The 20632-nt window shown below is 41.8% G+C and overlaps 1 protein-coding gene and 1 long non-coding RNA gene across 3 annotated transcripts in view; one reads left to right on the top strand and one right to left on the bottom strand.

Annotated features, from left to right (window-relative positions):
• Window positions 1–2981: 2981 nt before the first annotated feature.
• LOC110484762 (uncharacterized) lies at window positions 2982–9512 on the bottom strand. Its single transcript, XR_002467808.2, has 3 exons — window positions 9387–9512; window positions 5708–5835; window positions 2982–3011 (listed from the first exon to the last, which is right to left on the bottom strand). It is a non-coding gene; the product is annotated as an uncharacterized LOC110484762 (long non-coding RNA).
• Window positions 8838–20632, top strand: part of LYN (LYN proto-oncogene, Src family tyrosine kinase) — a 49407-nt gene continuing 37612 nt past the window's right edge. The window contains exon 1 of one of the 2 annotated variants that reach the window (XM_021555684.2): window positions 8838–8935. The gene's annotated coding sequence lies outside the window, so the exon portion shown is untranslated. Of the gene's footprint in view, window positions 8936–9135; window positions 9226–20632 lie in introns of those variants that run through there. The other variant, XM_021555683.2, reaches the window with a different exon arrangement.

Genomic DNA, 20632 nt, shown 5'->3' with positions numbered 1-20632 from the left:
TAAAACTGGAAAAACTCTATCTATGATAATTTATGTAGAAATTTAAATTCAATTAGAATCTACTGTGTATCATATTTTAGTTAAGAACATTAAAGATTGGGTTCATTCAGTTTATCTCTGGGCCTGCACAATTCATAAGACCACTCACAGCTGCACCTGAAGAAATTCTGTTATAGACAAGCAAATAGCAAATTAGCCATAATTATCATTAAGCAATTTGCATGCCTAATGCACTTTATGCTTCTCTGTTGGTTTGGGGACTACACAGTGCAGGTCTGTGTTTCTTTTTGTGAGTGAGCTTGACTTACTTCTGAGTACCAGGAAGCTAAAATTTAACCCTTTATGGGCAAGAGGACTGCCTCAGCAGCAGCAGTATGTGCACATGCATGGAACATCATTTCAGGTTGCACTAATGACCTTGTGTTAGTAGTATGAATGGTTCAACTTGTTAATGGGAGTTGTTTGATAAAATTTAATGTTACAGTATAGATCACAGAAAATACATTGTCAATATGCTTGTCAGTTTACTTCATATGAATGAAAATTAATTTAAATAATCTGATATCTCTTAACAGGCATACCATCTACAACAATAGCCTAATCACTCCAGAGCTCTGTCTGAAGTTGCTTTTGACATTTGAGTTGTTTATAGTGACACCCGTGCCTCCAAAGCTGTGGTCCAGCACAACAGTAAATCTCGCTTTAAATACTACTGAATCAGCATTGCAGCAGTTGTCCAATACAAAACACTGCCCTGATACAAACAGTGTAATGTTTTGATGGTTTAAATTTGTATCAATGAACTTTTAGCTGGCTTTAAATTAAGATAGTTATAAGGATAAATTCAGTGTCTCTTTCACAGCTAGCACCATTCCAAGAGTCTGCCCAAATGCTCTGTTTTCTCTGCTCTGTTCTAGGATAACATCCTTGGATGTCAACTGCAAGCTTGCAGTCTTACTTGTTTTGGTAATCTCTAAGGGACACTCGTCATTCAGATTTCTTTGTCATGGATCTTACCCTAGATTTCTGCCTTGCCTTACATCTCACCAAATCTCTCCCTTAACCCTTTACTTTGCCTCAGCATTCTCACAGTCTGCTAATACAGCACCATAGCTGACCCACAGCCAAGCCATAAACTTTTGCAAGCTTTAAATATAGCTGCTGTTCCTCAGAAACCACCCCTTAGGCTGCCCCACACAGAAGCTGCCAACAGCTGAGCTGATCCAGTCAGGGCAGAAGCTGCTGGTCGAGACTTTCAAATAACCTTTGTAAACTTTCATGACTTGTTTAGATAAGGAAAGAGCAAGGATTACTTGTATTCACCCACTAAACCAATTCAGATGACTCTGGCCAAAAACAGAACAGCAAGAACAAGGTGTGCATGGTAGCCAGTAAGCTCAATAATCCTATGGCAGCAAATGGGTGGATACAATAAAGAGGTGGTTGTTATAATACTAAAAAGAGTATCCTAGGACATCCAAAGAGTGGATCCAAGTGACAAAGCTCCCATGTACTAGCATAGACTCAGAATAGGTTGATAGCAACTGCAGAGAGTATCAGCAATTCCTATTTCCTCAGAATTTCCTGCTACCTCAGACCTAGCCTTCCTGACTGCTTCATATCTTATCCCAAACACTTCCACACCAGATAACTTACCCAAGGCTCAGCAGCTGCTGAGGAGCAACTCCTAAGAGCAGGCACTGCCAGCAGGAGACACTGTATGAGCTACTTGCTATAACCTGATCCAGAACAAGAACTCTGGTAGTGCCCATCCGCCACACTCCATGTGTGCATAGGAATAGAGCCTGTGTCCAGTTTTGTTCAATATATGATTTCCTTTTTGCCTTTGCTTTTCAATTACTTTCTACTTTTGTTTCCAGCTGAGACTGTTCTTTGGGGGCTCTCACAGAAGGGTTGGATGACATCAGAGATGTTCAGGGTTGAAATTCCAAATATTCCGAAGTCTGGGGCAAAGAGATGCAGAGCTGAAACGGATGGGATAGCACAGCTGGGATTCCAAAGGCACTAGGGCCTGTCTCCAAGATCAGGATACAAAGAGCTTCATGGGGAAACAAGAACTGGGAACAGGAAAGTCAGATAAAAGATGATTTACTGCTTATGTCCGACATATGTGTGATTTCAAATTACAGAAAACAGCTGTCAACCACTCAACAGAAAAAAATTAGTCAGGTTGTCCCTGACAATGTGACCCTCACAAATTTCACAGGAAATTATCAAGTTGCAGCTGGTGGAGGGACAGGCTGTAGTTCCACTTGTTACACTCCTACCCTGCCACCATCTGCTCTTTTGGCTCTCTGAGTTTTTGTGAAGGACACAGCCTGCAGACACAAGCCTGGTTTGGAAGGGCAGTTCAGAAGCCCTCCAGCAGCCTTTTAGACATGCTTCACAGCCATTTGGAAACCCCACCCCGAGGTGGTAAAGCTAGAGGTCCTAGCAACAGCTAAGTTTCTGCTAAGTGCACAAACAGGTAAGCAGGCTCATTCAAGATGAGGGTTATTCAGCAACTCCAGTACTCCACATGGGCTCAGCAGCAGGTTTGTACATGGCATGGCTGCACAGCATCAGACAGGCAGGAGATATGAAAGACGTGAGTGCTGTGTGTCCTGCTAGACTAGCCAGCCCCAGCTGACAGCTGTAAAGTGTCTGTGAAATGATCCACACTAGCTCCTCTCAACAATCCTGATGGTGGAAGCCTCCTCACCAGGTCAGTAGACAGGGAATAAAGAGATCACCCCTACGAGGTTGCCTTACAGGTAGCATAGCCTTCCAACACATTCTCCATGTCCACAAAGAGTGCAGGCTGAGAACTTTATGGATTTCCTCCTAACTTACATAGGTAGCTGTCACCTTCCCAAGCCCAAGCTGATGAGTAATGCACCAGAAAAAAGTTTCTAGATTTCATATTAACAAGGCTCCCTTCTTCTTGATGCTGAGAGTTGTTCCAGTGATAATTACATTCTGTCCCAGATAAGAGCTGCTTCTCATAAACCCTGTGAAAAAAGGAGAGGGATTTGATAACTTCAATTGGTATAAATTTTTTACTCAGTGGTACCAGCTGTGACTTCATTAACTCAATGTCCAGAGGTTACCTGATGCTCTGTGCTGTTCCAAAGGAAAATGAAAGCTGCATGTGGTCCATGGGTGCTTCATACAGCTGTGTGGCTGTGATCAGCAATGGGATTACCTGCCCACTGCTACTGCAGCTGTTCAAGGGCAGCCTGAGCACTGCGCTGCCCTTGCACGGCAGCAGTGCTAACAATGGGCCAGTGCCTTTCCACGGGGAAATTTTCTGTAGCAAGTAGCTGATCCTGGAAAAGGAAAGCTACTCTTCAACAACAGCCCACTGTGAAAAAGCCTCCAGAAACAATATGTTGCTTCTGAACTGGCAATTTCTGTGGTGCAGGACCTGCAAGACACAGGCTGAATGCTTGTCCAGGCTGGCAATAGGAGGTGCAATGCCCTGAATATAAGGCAGAAACAAAACAAGCAAACAAAAATATCCCCACTGTGTGATCTTGCTAATTTGAAATGATCACACATACCTGTTCCTGGATTAGCTCAAATCTGTTCTTTCAGGCAATTCAATATTAGTGATCACAGAACTGTGTACTAAATTAAGCATTAATTAAACACATTCTTTATTAGTGTGGGCAGTCTCTTCAGATTAATAAGGATATCTGTAAATGGCCACAAATGTTTAAAAGAGGAAGACTCTTGGAGTCACTAGTTGTCAGCTCAACCTTCTCATTGCCTACCCAAATGAATTGTGAAGAACACATCAGTCCAGCTGCTTTTCTTGCCTCTGTAGGATGATATTCTTGAGAACCACAACAACCTTTTATTTGAGCAGTCATTTCTACAGAAAGGCAATTGGGATATTCTGTAGTGCACATAGGCCAGTTTCAACTTCCATCAGAATACTCAGGATGCTGTCCCACCAACACAACCTAGTTCAATGCAGATGGTTGTCAAACTGGCTTCCAGTGTTGGGCCTGCTTTTATTCCCTAAATAGCAATTTTTCCACTCACAGCCATTAAACAAGTGGAAACAAAATGGGAAATATGTCTATGTATAAAACCACATAATGGCAGGTGAATAAAATATTTAAATCAGCAAAGATGCAGAAGAAGCAGCTTTTACTAACTTTCAGAATTAGAGGATCTCAAGCCAAGAGGATCTCAAGCCAAGTATCTGCTGTATTATTATGAGTTGTTCATGGAAACTGGAAGTAACAAGATGAAATAAAAAAGGCTGAATTCAGGATTTATGGCCAGAAAATATCAGTGTAATAAAATGCAAGTGGCTGTGCTTTAGGCAGATCACTGTCTACAGGAAAGATGCCAGCTTTCCCAGCTTTAGCCTAGTTAGTATGTGTATTGTTAGTCTGAACAACAAGTCAAATGAATGTTGAGTCAAAGTTTATAAGGATTTGTGCATTATTCCCCAAAATGTTTTTAATATTTTCTAAAATTTTAATCACAAAATTAGTCAAGATTGTAAATTATTGTGTGATATATTTCAAATAATCATAATGGAACTACATTTAAAACTAAGATTTTGGTTTTTTGTTTGAATTTCTCTTTAGTGTCACAAAACTTAATTTTCCCAGGCTCCAAACTGGAAATAAGAGCAGAAACTGATAAATATCCACATATAAGGTCCATTAACTTGTTATCTCATACTTGATAATAAAATTTATTTTCTATTTTTTTTTTTAACAAACAAAAGCAACCCATCATTAGGACATGAAGGGCATATTTAGAATAAAATTTATACATATTCTACTTATAGGTCAACATTACTTTCTTTAAAATAGTAGGTTACAATAAGAAAGGAAATTATTAAAAAAAATAATGCTAAAGAATATACTGCTTTTATTTTCTCCAGTAACTCTGAGTGAAGAATGACTGCATGACTTGTATCTCATTTTTTTTAAATCCACTCTTTATTACTTGCTAAAAATTTGCTACATTATTATAAAGCATTTTGACAGTATGCAATTTACTTAATGATAATGTCTTGAGATAAAATTATGAGAGAAACAGTACAAGTAGTGACTGTGTAAGTGCTGGAATTTCTAAAGAAAAGACATTTTACTGTGTCTGCTGTGACTCCAAAACTCTGGCTCATACAAAACAGCCAGATGTCTAAATGTTTCAGCTTTACATGTGTCCATGCTCTATCTTTCCTTCCTCTTTTATAAAGAACTTAAATTCTTACAAATCTATTTTTGAACAAAGTGATATTTCCTCTGTTTTTTCTTTAATTGAGTGAACTCAAGTATTCCTTGGGATCTCCCACTAATTATTTCCCTGGTTATGCCATTTATGCTTTACTGTCTATTTTTTAGTCTTCTATTAATGCTCTGCTTTTGTATTCAAGCATACCGCAGAAAGAACTCAGCAACAATGAGATTAAGGAATATATAAAATGTAGAGAGAAGTTTGTTGCCTGTTTTCATTGTCCATGACAAAGTTTAGTTTACTGCCCAGAGTCACTGTTCCCTGCAGCTTGTGCCTCTTCATGCCCCCAGACACAATCCAAATAGGGATCAGCACAGGTATGTAGAGGGATTGGTGTGAACCCTACAAGGCTCATTAAATCACTGCCCAACCAAATATCATTGGACATTCCTCTGAGTCTACTGACAAATTGCTCGACTCTTCCCTGGCCCAGACCACTTACCACTCTCAAAAAATATTCCAGAGCTGATCTGAAAGTTAACGTGGTGCTGTGGTTTAGCTTCAGCTGGCAACTGAGCACCAGGCAGCTGCTCACTCAGTGCTGCTTTCCCAATGGGGTAGGGAGGAGACCTGGAAAAAGGTAAAAACTCAGGGGTTGGGATAAGAACAGTTTAATAATTGAAACAAAGTAAAAAAGAATAGTAGTAGTAGTAGAAGTAGCACTACTACTACTACTAATAATAATAATAGTAATGAAAAGGAGAGTGAGGGGGGGGGGGGAATAAAACCCAAGAGAAACCAAGTGTTTTCCAACAGAGTTTCTCACCACCCACTACTCGGTGCCCAGCCCACCCCCAAAATATGACCAGCTCCCTCCTGGCCAACTTCCCCAGTATATAATAATATATATGATATATTTAAATATGACAGGATATGGAATATGACAGGTATGGAACATCCCTTTAGCCAGTTCAGGTCAGCGCCATCCTGGTTTCTGGTGTACCTGCTCACTGTCACAGTATGGAAAACTAAAAAGGCTTTGACTTAGTGAAAGCATAAACAACTAAACTACAGTGTGTTACCAACATTATTCTCATACTAAATCCAAAACACTGCACTGCACCAGCTAATAAGAAGAAACTGAGCTCTATCCCAGCAGAAACCAGGACACATGGGCCATTCTGGGGTCGTCCCCATGTTCTGGATGCCAACAGCATGGACGTGGACCCCTACATTGCCAGCTGGCCTTCATATTGGATCACAGCCTTGCAGCCATGCTTAAATCAGCAGTAGAGACATTGTCTGGGAGTCAGATCTTTCCAAAGTGGGAAATCAATTGCTGGGCTTGAACTGGCTGGCTAATGTGACTCACAGTCCTTCCTGCAAGGACTTCCCCTTCAGTGACAGGCTTGAGGTTTCATTCTTGCCCCATTTTACACCATCCCCCAACTCTCTTGATCTATGCACATGTACATTTAAAATGTGATGAACAGCTGACCTACTGTAGATGTAGTGAGGCTGGAATCAGCTTTTTTTTCCCTTTTGATGAATATATAATGAGAGACTTCCTTTCCTGCTTACACTTTCTAAAGTAGATTTTGTATATATTTGTAACAGTGGGAACAATGATACATAAACCCATGACATTTCAAGGGATACTAACAACCTGTCTTTTTAAAAAAAGTATAAAGCACAGTGTATTTATTCTACTCTAACACTTCTTCATATTAGTTCCTTTAGGGCAAACCTGATGAGTTTGTTCTGTCTCACAATTTACTATTGCACAGCAATCTATTAAAGGTAATTCAGCACGTCTTTTATTTTTCCAGATTATTTACATTATAGATAGGATTGCATTCTACTTGACTGCTGGAATCTATTATGCATTTATGAAACTAAATTTTATTTTCACCAATGCTTTGTTAGGAGAAGGGAATATTAAACTCAGCAGAATACTTGATAATGAAATGAAGATATAAAGAGGAAAGGAGGGCGAGCAAGACAGATGTGGGATTTGTGCACTACTTCTCCAAGAAGAAAGTTACAAGATCAAAATGCTTGTCCTATAGAGGAAAATGGAAACATGAGGCACTAACTGTGCACTTCAGAAATAGCTCATTTTACATAAACTTTTGGAATCCAAATTTCCTACCAAAAAGAAATCCCCAAACCCAAGACAATGTATATTTAGTCAGATCTTTCATTTTTACATAAAGTTTTCATTGGGAAAAAGGTTGTTGTCTGGTCTGTTCATTTTATTGTTGTTTTTTCTTATTGTTATTGTTATTATGAAATATCTTTACCTAAGTTGGGGCAGGGGAGAAAACATTTACCAATTTTTTACTTAAAAATTGGTAAATGTTTTCTCCCCTCCTTGAGGAATTCCTTATTGTCTCACCCTACAATACTTTTAGAGGTTGGTCTAATGCTGAGTATTTCCACATTATTTTAAACATTGATGATAAAATTCAAAGAAGACCAGAAACTATTGCCCACTACTTTTCAGAGCTCTAGAGATGCCCAGGGACATCTGGGACTGATTAAGAAATGTGACAAACTATGGTCTCACTGCTTCTATGGACTGAGTCTTCTAGAGGATCAAGGCAGACACCTGTGTGCTGGAGCCAGGGTATCAGACGGGACTGCAGCAAACACCAACCAGTGTGCAGTGATTGTGCCAGCTGCACATCACCAGGAGTGCCAGGCCTTTACATCAGCACCAAAGATCTATAAGTTAATTGACATGAATCGGGTTCTCCTCATGAACCCAACAGGGTGTGACCCGCACTGAGCTATTTTCAGCTATTTGGGTGTCCTGTTAGAAGTCCTCACCAGTTCCTGAGTCCACTCCAACCCACAGTTAGGCTGTGCTGGTGGACTTTGGGAATGTGTACAGAGGTGCCTTTGAGTGTCTTGCATCTTGTAACACTTTGACTCTTTCTCAAACTCGATCCATTATCTAAACACTTCTATATGGAAAGCTTAAATGCTTTTCATTTGAAATTCTGCCTTGGAAATCTCCATGACCTGAACTCGCCCATGTGGCTTGGCAGTACACACATGACACTTGACTCTAGTTATTGTAAAGCTTTTCACCTGCATCCTCTGGCTGTTATGTCCATGCATTCATATTTCCTGTTTTCCTGACCTGTGAGATTTTTATTTCACTTTTCACCAGGCTAGTAAATCATTCTTGAAATAAAATGAAACATTGAAAGATAAGCTTACTTGTTTTGTTTCTCTCAACCAAGCCTCCAATTGACCTTAGAAGCTACTTAGAGTGGATTTGTGGAGTTCAAATGGTTTTTTGGCTGTTGGTGGAACAAGAGAGCTTTTTTTTTGCCTATCAGACTAACAGAGTTTTATTTTGCTGTAACTTTCCGAGGCTCATGATGGCTCGCTCCCCTCTGAGGCAGCTCGGCGGGGCGGACCCCCGACACTCCGCCGCAGCCCCTGCCCCACCTCGTCCCCGGCACAGCCTCCAGCCGGAGGAGCCGCAGCCGCCGGGCCGGGGCCGGCCCCCGCTCTGCCGCTCGCCCGCTGTCCACCACATGCAAACGCTGCCCGGCAGCAGGAAGTACCCGGGCTGCGAGCCTCCCGCGGCCGCGCCCCGCCCGCGCCGCGACAGCCGCGCTCCGGCCCCGCCGCTGGCGCCCGGGACAGCCCGCTCCGCGCCCCGCTCCGCGCCCCGCGCTTCGCTCGCTGCCGCGCAGCTTGCGCACCCGGCAAAGTAAGTGCCTTCCCCCGGGAAAGTAAGTAAGTGCCTTCCCCCGGGACAGTGAGTGCCTTCCCCCGGGACAGTGAGTGCCTTCCCCCGGGACAGTGAGTGCCTTCCCCCGGGAGCGGCGGTGCCCAGCGCCCCGCTTCTCCCGCGGGGCTGCCCGGCCGCGCTGCCCCGCGCCCCCGCCCCGCCCCGCCCCGGCGCGGAGCGGAGCGGAGCGGCGGGACCAGGCGCTTGCCGGGCGGCTCTCCCTCGCTTCTGCCCCCGCAAGGAGGTGCCGCTGCCTCTCGACCTGCCCGGTAGGACTGGATGGGGTCTTAAGGGAAATAACCGCGTTTGGGATAAAATAATCGTTCTCAAAAGCATGATTTATCTCATACTCCTTTGCCTGGCTTCTGCTGTGATCCGGAGGGCTCGGGTGCCTTCTGGCTGTTTCGTGCCGGGGAGCGTGTGAAATTACCCGGTTTAAGTCCGCAGTCGGCGTTTCGAGCCAAAACGATAGCCTTGACTGAGGTGAGGTGATGTGATCTCTGGGTATCCCTTCTTACGCTGCTTTTTTTCGAGGAGCATAATTTATCGTGCATTCTGCAAGTTAAAGCTTCTTCTTCTTAAGTGTCTATTCAAATGTGCTTGGAATTAAAAGATGAGGAAATGGTGTTGTGATGCTTGGTGTGCAGTGTTTCTTGCAGACTGCTATTATAGGTACTGTATTCCTAAGGAACAGTCTTGAAGTGTTTTCTCCTTACAATTTTAGTTTAGGAGGTGATGCTGTACCTTCAGTAAAGCAGTTAAGAGTTTCTGTTAAATTACATCTTTCAAGTGTTTGCAGTGAATGAGTTGGCACAAACTCATCTTGCTGCCTTGCTCCCCTCTGTTGGCAATAAAGACCAAAGGGATTAACGCTTAAAACTTATTTAGCCAGGTCATATTCCCGCGGATATACATAGGAAGAACAAAGCTAAGCTTTATCTGAAACCTCTAGTCAATATCCCATCTTCTGCCTTTCGTTCCCACCTTTGAAGAAAGAGAAACACTCTGGACAATCTTAATGTATTTTAGGACATCACAGTACAAATTGAAAATTAAAATTTTTAATCTGGATCCCATCAAGTACCTGTATGACTTTTGCAATTTAGGAATAGTAATGTTAATTGAAAGTATCTGTGAAGTACAAGTGCCACGTGGATAAGTCTGCACTCAACACAGTATCACTATAGAGTTAAAACAAAAAGCAGAAGATACGTGTTGAGAAATTGCAAAGCTATGTTGGGAAAACATAGCTCAATTTTACCAAAAGGAGAGTCAAATTGTGTTTGTGTCGATAGTTTCCAACCCAACACTGAGGACAGAATAGGTGTTATCTTTTTAATACAGACTATCAACAGCATTGAAAGTATGGATGAGAAAAAAATCAAATCGTTTTCTCTGAAAAAGTAGCAACAGGCTAGAAATCAGTTAGATACTGTTAAAAGGATGTTATGAAGCCTTAGAGAAGGGTTGAAATTAATGAACTGTGAGATCAAAAGATGTCTTGTTTTATGGATCTCTTCTGAGATTTAAAGCTTTTTCCTTTCTCTGTTTCAACTTTGTGAGATACAGACTAGTTAGGAAAGAATTCTTTACTTAATAACATAAAAATCTGTTTTAATTGTGTGCTGTTCTGATAGATTTTTTTTTTAACCATGATGACATAGAATGATTATCCTTGTACAGTAGCTGGCTCACTTCAAGTTATTCAGCTTTTCTCCATTTTTGAGTAAATAAGAGGTTTTTCTTACAGAAATGTACAGAAGACATGGTAAGGTTTAGGCCTTCCTTTTTAAGCCCCTTGACCCTTGAGTTGTGCAATGACTCTGACAAAGCAATCAATTGTGAAACTTTACAATGCAAAGTTAAACCCTGTTGCCTTTAAGTTGTTCAATACTATGGGGTTTAATGTTACCCTTTTCAAGAGAGTTTCCATAAATGTGAAACTATTCCTTGCAGGTGATTATGAACAGGTATTTATGAATGTACAAGTAACTATTTCATAGTACTTTCCCCCCGCCCAGTTTATCTGTGTAATTGAAGTGACCTCTCTTCCTATGGCATTTTTGACTCCTATAAGCTAAATGGCATCACAGAGCAGCAGGTGTTGAGGGAAACAATTCCTGTGACAGGCAATGGAAACAAGTCCAAGGTCTCCTGGCTCAGCTTAGTTCTGTTCTTCAGTGAGTTGTCTCACCAAATCAGAGATGCTACACCTGGCCCTTCTTGTGGGGCACGTCAGGGAGCATCATTGGCCTCTCTGTAGTTATTTGGGAAAGTTTAAGTGATGCCATATTTAATCTCAGATGTGATTCCATTGCTGTCACAAAAAGGAGATGTTTGCCTACCTCTACTCTGAATGTTATTTTGAATCTTAATAGGAATCTTTGAGATTTTGGGATGAACACATGTTGATCAGAAGGCAATTTTATTTTGTTCAAAGGGCTAGGTGATCTGGGAAGGGGATGAGATCTTTCCTCCTTTCCATATGTGCATATCCTGAGTAACTGAGTGACAGTTTTTTCTTCTGTCTAAGGAGTTGTAAAACCATTTTTACTCTTGGGGTTCAGGGAGCCCTTTTCAAAACTGAGTGAACCCCGAAGATAAGTTCATGGGGAATAACTAACTAACTAACTTACCTAACTAATTAATGGGGTGGGCATTAGGTATAACCTAGGATTCCTGGCAATCTGCTGTACACAGAGGGGGATGTCTCATGGCACAGAGATCTCAGAAGAATATGAGCCATCATGTGCTAATGCAAGGGATGGGAGGAGAATCTGTCAGCTGGGGATCCTGAGAGTTCTGTGAGCTTTATATGCAGGGAACGATACTTCCTTTCAAAGCTATGGAGCCAAGTGTGTAAGTAATTACACCAAACCATGTGATCTGTTAAGCAGCATTTGTTATAATATTGCCTCTGTAGGATTTCCGTCTCTAAGCAAAAAGGCTTCATTCTATAGAAAAAACAGTTTCCCAGCTGAGAATTAGGATTTTTGTCCTGTTGTTCATATTCCTACTTCCTATTTCTCCCATTTATTTCTCTCCCTTCTTTAATGAGAGTATAGGAATGCTAGAGATGGTGTAATAAGAAAAGCTTCCAGACTTGCTAAGCCATGCCACAGGAAACTGTAGATAAAAATGTAAAATTACATTTGTATGAAAACAGTCTTTAATGACGCATGCAGGGTGAAGGAGTCTGCCACCCTGTAAGCAATAATGGTGCCTTCTCAAATAAATTAGCCTGTACTAATAAAAGACAAATGCAATGTCACTGTCCTCAGTGTGACTGTTCCTAGTTTAAACTTCATTGTCCTTCAGGGAAGGATGGAAAGGTCTGTGCCTTCATATTTATTTTTGCCTGATTCAGATACATTTCCTGTTGACATTGTCATTAAATGCTGTAATTTCCGAGACTGAATTATTCACGTTTGAGTTCAGCATCTTTCCTGAAAAATGTGGGTTCATGGAACAAAACACGAACGCAGAACTCATCATGTGCTGGAAGCATTTCCTCCAAATATTTATGGGATACTTGTATTTGCTTTGTGCCTTAAAAAACTACTCATAGAGGTAAATAGATCAGTTACTTTTGTCAGGCAAATGTCAGAAGAGAAATGGTATTTTGACAGTAACACTTTGCTGGAGAGAAAATAAAGGAGGACACTGGGGGAAGGTGGAGGAAATAATGGGTAGATCTCATTTCTCTGGTGGGTTAGAAGAGTGGACTAGTTCTGTCCAGGCCAGCCTTTGGTCTCCCTTAAGTCAGCATTGCCTATTTTTTTCAAACTGCTGGCATCTTATGTATCTACAATTGGTTCCTGTGTTTGCACAGCACACTTGTCTTACGTCTTCAGTTCAAAGGACTCCAATGATAAACAGTCTCAACAAAGTGAACTTCTTCCTCTATGGTCTCTGCTGCATGTGGCAGAAGGTTTCTTCTTCCTGTGGTTGACATATTATAGAATTTCTTGCTTTAATTTGCAAAGGCCAGCTGTGATAGGAAATAGTGCAATCGTAAACTGGAACACATAATAGTTCTCCAAAAGTGTTGAAGTATGGGATGCAGCTACTCTTCTGCAATAGCACTTCTTGCAGGTTTCTCTATTATTGGGGGTCACTCTAAGCATGGAAATGATAAAATTTTGAAAGGAAAGGACTCCCTCTGGGATGTGCTTTTAACTTCTCCTTTGTTGGTTTAAAAAAAGAAGTTTCAGGAAGTTGGTCAAAAAAAGCATAATCTGTTAAGTGGGCTTTCTGATGTGGTATCTACAATCTATTGCTTTTTTCATGTTTCCTTCCTTAGTTTGTATACATAGGTGTATACAAACCTGTTTAATTTTTTTTTCTTTTAATGAAATCTTATTTGGGTTTTACCTTAGGTTTAAACTGAAGTGTGGAGTTGCGTTATTTGTATGTTTTATTATCCCTGTATTATGTATTGGTTTATTCCTTTGTACCCCCGTGTGCAACTTGGTTTATCCCCAGTTTTCCCGCCTTGTCCGCCCTTCCCGCCTTCCCAGTATCTATCCATCACCCTGAAAGAGGCATTTTACCCCTCCCCGGGTGCCTTGTCTGTCACTCGGTGCCCCTTCCCATCCATCCAGAAGCTTCTACTCAGGGCACCGGGTGATTGGGCGAGGACCTGGGGCTCCCCCCATATCCTTCCCCCATTGGACCCCACCATATCCCCCCATCCCGGAGCCACCCCCTATCCCTATCCCCATTGGTCGTTGGATACCCCTCCCTTACAGTTTATAAGCCAGTGCAAGCACCTTGTGCTTGTTCCTGTTGGCTGGCACCGTTCTAGGACATTTGGCCCCGTTGGGCTACAATAAACTCGGACTTAGCCCCCAGCAGGATCCGCTCTTCATTTACCACCGCGAGGCTTGCTAGCGCTGCCCGGGACCCACAAAGGCACTCTCCAAACCCCAGCTGGGAGCGGCGGAGGGTGCCTCCATCGCCCGCCCTCGCCCCACAAGAGCTAGCCGGGGCTGAGAGAAAAGGGATTTGGGGCGGGAGCGTGGCACTGAAGCAATATGGTATCACAGGAATTAGTACACAAGTATATTTGGCTGCTAAGGTTTTCTCTTTCCATGTATGACTGAACTAGGGTCTCAAAACCAAATTAATACCAAAAGTTAAAGACTATGTTTGAGTGAATTGCTATGTAGTGGTAACACATTTATAAATCAGTAGGTCTGACCTATGACTAAGTTCTACTGTATTCAGACAAAAAGAATATTTCCTGGTAGTACCAACTGAGCAGGGAAAGACCTGAATAGTAGCACATATATTGCATATATTGAAATTGCCTGCTTGACTGTCCCTTATCAGGATCGTAAGGTTTATATTCATTAGATCCAATGGGCAGACAATGGTTTTCTCCAGGGCAGCCCCGGCCTTACCATGTGTTTGATAGATCCTTAAAACCCTTCAGTAAATGCCCTGGGGAGCTGTGATTCAGGTGTGAGTGGACAAGGACAGGAGAACCAGGGTTAAGCGATTGCTAGAGCTGGTGTCAGTGTCACTGAGGAAGTGAAAGTTTTTGGTAAACAAACAGGAAGGGGATGGGCAGGAGAAAGAGGAAATCCTATATTGGATGTTCTGTGTTCAACTTGTTCAAAATACATTGCAAGAGTCATTTGAATGTGCCATTGTGATGTAGCAGAATGTGCAAATGGGATTCAAAGTACATTTTTGTAACTCCAGGTTTACCATTGCAAAAGATATGCTGAACTGTGCAAATGCTGAAGGGAAGCATTGCAGCCTGTGAGGGGTGTTGGAAAACCTGCCTTTTAAGCAACTCTTCTGCTGGATTGCTGGTGTGGCAATTTGTCCTATTTTCTCTGTCCAGCTGTACTTGCACTGGCTTCAAGAGAGATTGCAGCAGCTGTCATGACGCCAGTGGAGAAGCACCAAGTCACACTGAGGCGAATTCTAAGCCCGTTTCTCTTGGAATGTAGGTAGCCTGATTGATGGCAGGCAGTAGACTGCCGTGCTCCCACTATGCCTGACCAGGAGAGCTTGCCTCTTCTCAAAATATCCTGCTAAATTTCCTTGGGAGCAGTTCCCCTCCCTCTGCCATAATGCTTACCAGTGTTTCTAAAAAAGTCCTTGACACTGCTTCAAATGTCTTCATTAGTAATGATGTGCTGTTTGTTTGAGGCTTTTGATCCCAAATTTCCTGTAAAAATCCATGTTTCAGTCTTTACCCGGCTGTAGGAGTACTCCCTACCATTATTTCCTTTTTTTCTTCTCCCATCATTCCTTTTTTTTTGCCAGTGTTATTCTGCTGTTTCTCTCTCTCCAGTCTTCAGGACTGTCAGTGTTATAAACTGTTTATTTCATCTCTTGCTTTAGACATCTGTGGCAAATTTTGTTTTCCCTTTCTGGAAGAGTAAGCCTTATCACCTTTCATAGTCCAATTGTTATTTGTAAACTACTTATCAGGGAATACTCATTCAGAAATACATACCCCCAGCCTCTTGAAGAGATATGAAGTCCAGTGGAGTACCAGTCTGGCAGGACTGACATGGCCTTCAGAGTATTTTAAGGCTGTGCCTTGTTTAAAGGCAACTTCATATTTCTGTAGGTGGTCAGCAAGACTCTTCTGTGTAGAGTAGATTTTGTGTGTAGATGTAAGTGATGTTTAGAGACAGCTAACTGCTGTTTGACACATCTGATTTAAAACTGTGACCTCAAACTGACTTAAAACGGGTTTCTGTCTGAAAATGGTCGGTGTAGATTGTCTCCTGCTGCTTTGTCTGCCCTTCTTGTGATGCTGCTTTTACCTTCTCTGGTCAAGTTTACTTCCTGTTGCATACCAGTTTTTGTGTACTGTGTTGTGGTGCATGGGAAAAGTTCTCGAGCCAGCATTGATCCTCCTTGCAAACACTTCTCCTTCAGGGAAGCAGAGCATGAATTTATCAGCATGTATGCCAGCCTAGGGAAAAGAAATCAAGTCCTGATATTGTGGGGATGTGGTGCTGAGACAACAGCTTTTGCTCCAGGATTGATGTTCTGTGCTCATTGGTGTTGGTGTGCCCCATACACTGACCCCACAGAAAGTGAAACAAAAAATTTAGCTTTGAGAAGGCAGTGCAAGTTTAGAAAAACCTAGTTCAATGAAGCTAGCACCAGCAGAAAAGAATTTTGGTAGAGTGAACAAGTGGAAGAAGGGTGCTTCAGGTTAGATATTTCTGCTCTTAAGGGAGCATTTAAGCAAGACTACAAGTGTCAAAAATGCATCTGAGCAGCTTATTCTAATCACATCTGTTGGACTAGGTTTGGATGAGTGAAAGGTCCTTTTCCCTACTCCTGCAATAAAAGCAGGTGGTTTGTATGGTGTGACACAGGAAAGTAATTTCTCCTTGGAGCATAGAATACATATGTTTGTTACCTGTTCTGTATCTTGTCATACTAATTGAGAGTAAATGCTTTCCTAGGGACTACAATTGTCTCTACCCAATTAGTTATTATCCTTTGCATTCTTGTTTGATTGGTTTTTTCTCTTTTTGTATTTTTAATTCCGCAGTTTTCCTGCTTAACTTGTTCCTCAGTATCAACCCCAATTTTCTGATTTCTTAAGGATTTTGGCCTCCTCTCCTACACCTTTTCTCATATGGTTTGTGTTGTCCTGAGAACTTCCTATGTGTGGCCAAATAATTAGGAAGTCTTACCAGTTGTTAAAGCATCTTCTTTGCACAACACACAATACTGTGGAATTAAAATGCAAGCTGTGGACTCATTACTGTTCTCCTGAAACGAACTTGGATAACCATTGTGAACATTGATTTGGTTTTAGTTCTTGCTTTGAAAGGTAGCTGCATGGGAGGTGAGTGCTAAAGTCACATTTAAACACGGGGCTTGGCACAATCTAAGGCAGTTTATCAAAGTATAATACAATATGTCCTGCCTGTGAGCTGTATACTTTTGAATTATGTGGAGTTGCAAAGGTTATAAACTTTAATGAGCAGCCAGTATGGTTGTAATAATAGCACTGTGAAATTCTTGCAATCTGCAGTATGAATGTGAAAATAATTATTATCATGGTCCTCCAGTTTATCATGAGTCTAAGTCTGCTAGAATTATTGTGAGTGCTGGCCTATTTTGTAAGGTCTGTGTGCTGCCCTTTGTGCAGAAAGTCCTGGTGTGAGTCTCCTGAAATCTGTCAAGCCCCTGCAAGCCGTGTGCTGTCACTTGCAGGATCAGAGCCTGGTTCAGTGAAACTTGCTATGGTTGTAACTGCTGGGTCTTCCTCCACTATCAACTGACCATTAAGCAGGACTGGCAACAGCAGGAAATACAAAGTGCTGCACAGTCCAGTAGTGGTATATTGTGAATACAAAAATGTTGGTTGTTTTTAGAGTGAGAAAACAAGAAACTTCAAGGCAAAATTAAAATAGTAGCAAAGGTCAAGTTTGTTTTTTCCCACCCAAATTTGTGACATTTTGCAGCCCCTCAGGATATGTTTGGTAGACTTAAGAAAAGTATACTTGGATCTATTAAAATAACCCTCTGATTTCAAGGACTTAATGTAATAACCTCCCAAATTTTCTAATCATAGAGCTCTTTTAATTCTTTTTGTCATGTTTGCAGCAAGCTGTTGATTCAGATGATACCCTTTGGTGCTATACCACAGATAACAAGTTGCAACAGTTGCTTGAAACAGTTTACTAAGCTGGCCCAGAACACAACTGGTACATTCCTAGTTTAGATTCATGCCCTTGAAGGAATATAATAGGAGTTAATAAGAGTTAGTAAGAGGTTAAAGTTAAGTAAAATAACTGAGTTATAAATAGGATTCTGTGAAGTTCCAGAACCTGGAGGATGTTCTTACACCCTTGAAGTTAAGGGAGATCCTTCTACTTAACATCAGTGAGAACAGGACAAGGTGGTTCCTTCTGTGGATACTTAAACAGTTAGTGCTGAATGCTGGTATAGTATCCCTGCAATGATTAAACAGCAAAAATTTCATTTCTGCCATGTAATTTAGTGGCACCAGATTTCACGCTGATTTTTTTTTTTTTTTTTTTTAAGAACTCTTGCAGTTTCCTCTTGCAACTTGAGCAAACTTGTCCAATGTTTGCAAACTTTCCGGAGGAACTGTACTTTGAGTGTTAGCTCACGTCAGCATTAGTGATTTAACCCCACATTTTTATCTGAGCATAGAATTCATTCTTGAATCCATATTACATACCCCAGTACAATGTCCTCTGTTTCAGGAGAGTTCTGTGTTTATCTAATGCTGTATAGCTAATGAAACACAATACAATCTGCGGGAAGAGTAACGTTTTTTTACAATTTAAATGTGTGCTGGTGTTTGAAGATAGTGAAAAAAAAATCTACTCTTTTGTGAAATTTAGTGCTTTAGACCTGCTCATGACATAATATGATGCTGTTATAGCAAGAATGCTATGTTTTAGTTGCAAGCTTAGTCATGAGTACATAGTAGCATTCAAACGTGGAGCTGACAGCAGATAAAGAAGCCTTCTGACCAATGAAGCAGAATGGCAAATGCAGCATGGGGCAAAGTAATATGAGATACACAATGGTAAAGCTGTTGCAGTTAGGATCCATTGACACAGATGTCATTCTGCCCTGATTTTGCCATAACTGTTGTAATCCATGTTGAAAGTGGATTGTAGAATGCATGAAACCAGGTAAGGTGTATAAAAATTGATTTATACCCTGGAGATATATTACCTGAATTTGAAAGAACAAAAGCTAATATGCACTTATGTTCTGTTCCCCATTTCTCTTTTATTAAACACACTGGAAACAGAAGATAAGCCCAAAGGAGAAGTGGCATACTTTCTATGAGACCACCCTCAAAACCTTCACCAGGGTTTACTGGCTGTGAATTTGCTGTCCTCCATCATGTTTGTATTAACATGATGAGGGACTTGGACAGGCTGGATTGATGGCTTGAGGTCAGTTGCATGAGGTTCAACAAGACCAAATGGTGAGTGCTGCCCTTGGGTAGCACAACCCCACACAGCACTGCAGGCTGGGGCAGAGTGGCTAAGAAGTGGCTTGGCAGAAAAGGACCTGGGGGTGCTGGTCAGCAGCCAGCTGAACATGAGCTGGCCAGGTGGTCAAGAAGGCCAATGGCAGCCTGGGTCAGCAATAGTGTGGCCAGCAGGACTAGGTCAGGGACTGACCCCTGTACTCAGCACTGGTCAGGCCACACCTCAAATCCTGTGTTGAGTTTTAGGCCCCTCATTACAAGAAGGACATTGAAGTTCTGGAACGAGTCCAGAGAAGGGCAGCAGAGCTGGTGAAGGGTCTGGAGCACAAAGTCCTATGAGAAGTGGCTGGGGGAGCTGGGGTTGTTTAGCCTGGAGAAAAAGAGTCTCAGAGGAGACATTATCACTCTCTGCAATGCCCTGAAAGGAGGTTGTGTGCAGGTAGGCTTTGCTCTCTTCTTCCAAGCAGCAAGTGCCAGGACAAGAGGAAATTGCTTCAAGTTGTGCCAGGGGAGGTTTATACTGGATATTAGGAAAAATTTCTTAACTGACAATGTGGCTGGGTGTTAGAAAGGCTGCCCAGGGCAGTGGTAGGATCTCCATCCCTGAAAGCATTCAAAATACCCCTCTAATGTGGCAGTTGGGGACATAGTTTGGACTTGATGATCTTAGAAGTCTTTTCCTACCTTATCAATTCTATGATTTTATGTTGTGGTGATTTTATGATGTTCATGATCTTTGCATTCTATTTACAATATAACAATGGGTTTGAATTACAGGCACACTTCAAAGTAAAAGATCACATCTGAAAAATACTCTTTATTGCCAACAACATATTAACTACTCGAAGGCCACCTTCATAAATAACTATCCTCTCCCCTTAGTCATAGTAGCTCTCAATAATTTGCTTCAACAAGAGTCCCATCCATTTGTCCAGGTATGTGGAGGCTGAGCATTAAGCTGCTTTACTTGAAGGAGACAAAAGTTTCAACTATCAGCTACTACCTGCGAATATACCTTCCTTTGCACCTTCTGGAGAAGGCACAGTAACATATTCCAGCTGAAGAGCTCATTAGGGTGCAGCCTGGATTTGACGATTCCCCAAACTCACGATAAGGTAGCAAGTTGCTCACTTTGTCGCTTGTTGTCTTCTGAGGCTCAGTGAAAACAGGGAGAAGCTCTCATTTCTCTTCCCATATCATGTTGTAAGTGCAGGCGTGGGGCACTGTACAGTAATGCAGATATTTGTGTGGCTGTGCCTTTGCTTTCCTATACACCAAACTGTATATTGAAATCAACACCTGAGTAAAGCCACTGTGGGCATGAACCAGGCCTTTTGGACTCACACAGAAGCTCTGGTTGCGCATCTCTCAACTACACCTTGTTTTGGGAGGCAAAGTGTTTGTCTGTGAAGGATAAGGGGAAGATAAATAGTTGGGTAAGGACTGTTGGGAGTGAAGTTCCCAGATGTGTGTTCTCCAAAGAAACTGTGTGAAACTTGTCCTATCCTTCAATCAAGCCACTTGTTAGGAGAATGAAGACCTTTGGGCTACTCCTGGACCTCACTCCAACACCTTTGGGTTTTTTTATGGGTAGTTTCTCATTTTCCTATACCACAGTTATTGCTCTAATCACTAAAAAGGAGTGGAGAAGGATCCTTATCCTAGTGGCTGGCATAGACTTACATAGCAACATACATACATAAAGT

This window comes from Lonchura striata, chromosome 1 (assembly GCF_046129695.1).
Source record: "Lonchura striata isolate bLonStr1 chromosome 1, bLonStr1.mat, whole genome shotgun sequence".
Classification (NCBI taxonomy): domain Eukaryota; kingdom Metazoa; phylum Chordata; class Aves; order Passeriformes; family Estrildidae; genus Lonchura; species Lonchura striata.
Note: the sequence above shows the minus strand (reverse complement) of the source record. Positions and strands in the feature narration are given on the sequence as shown.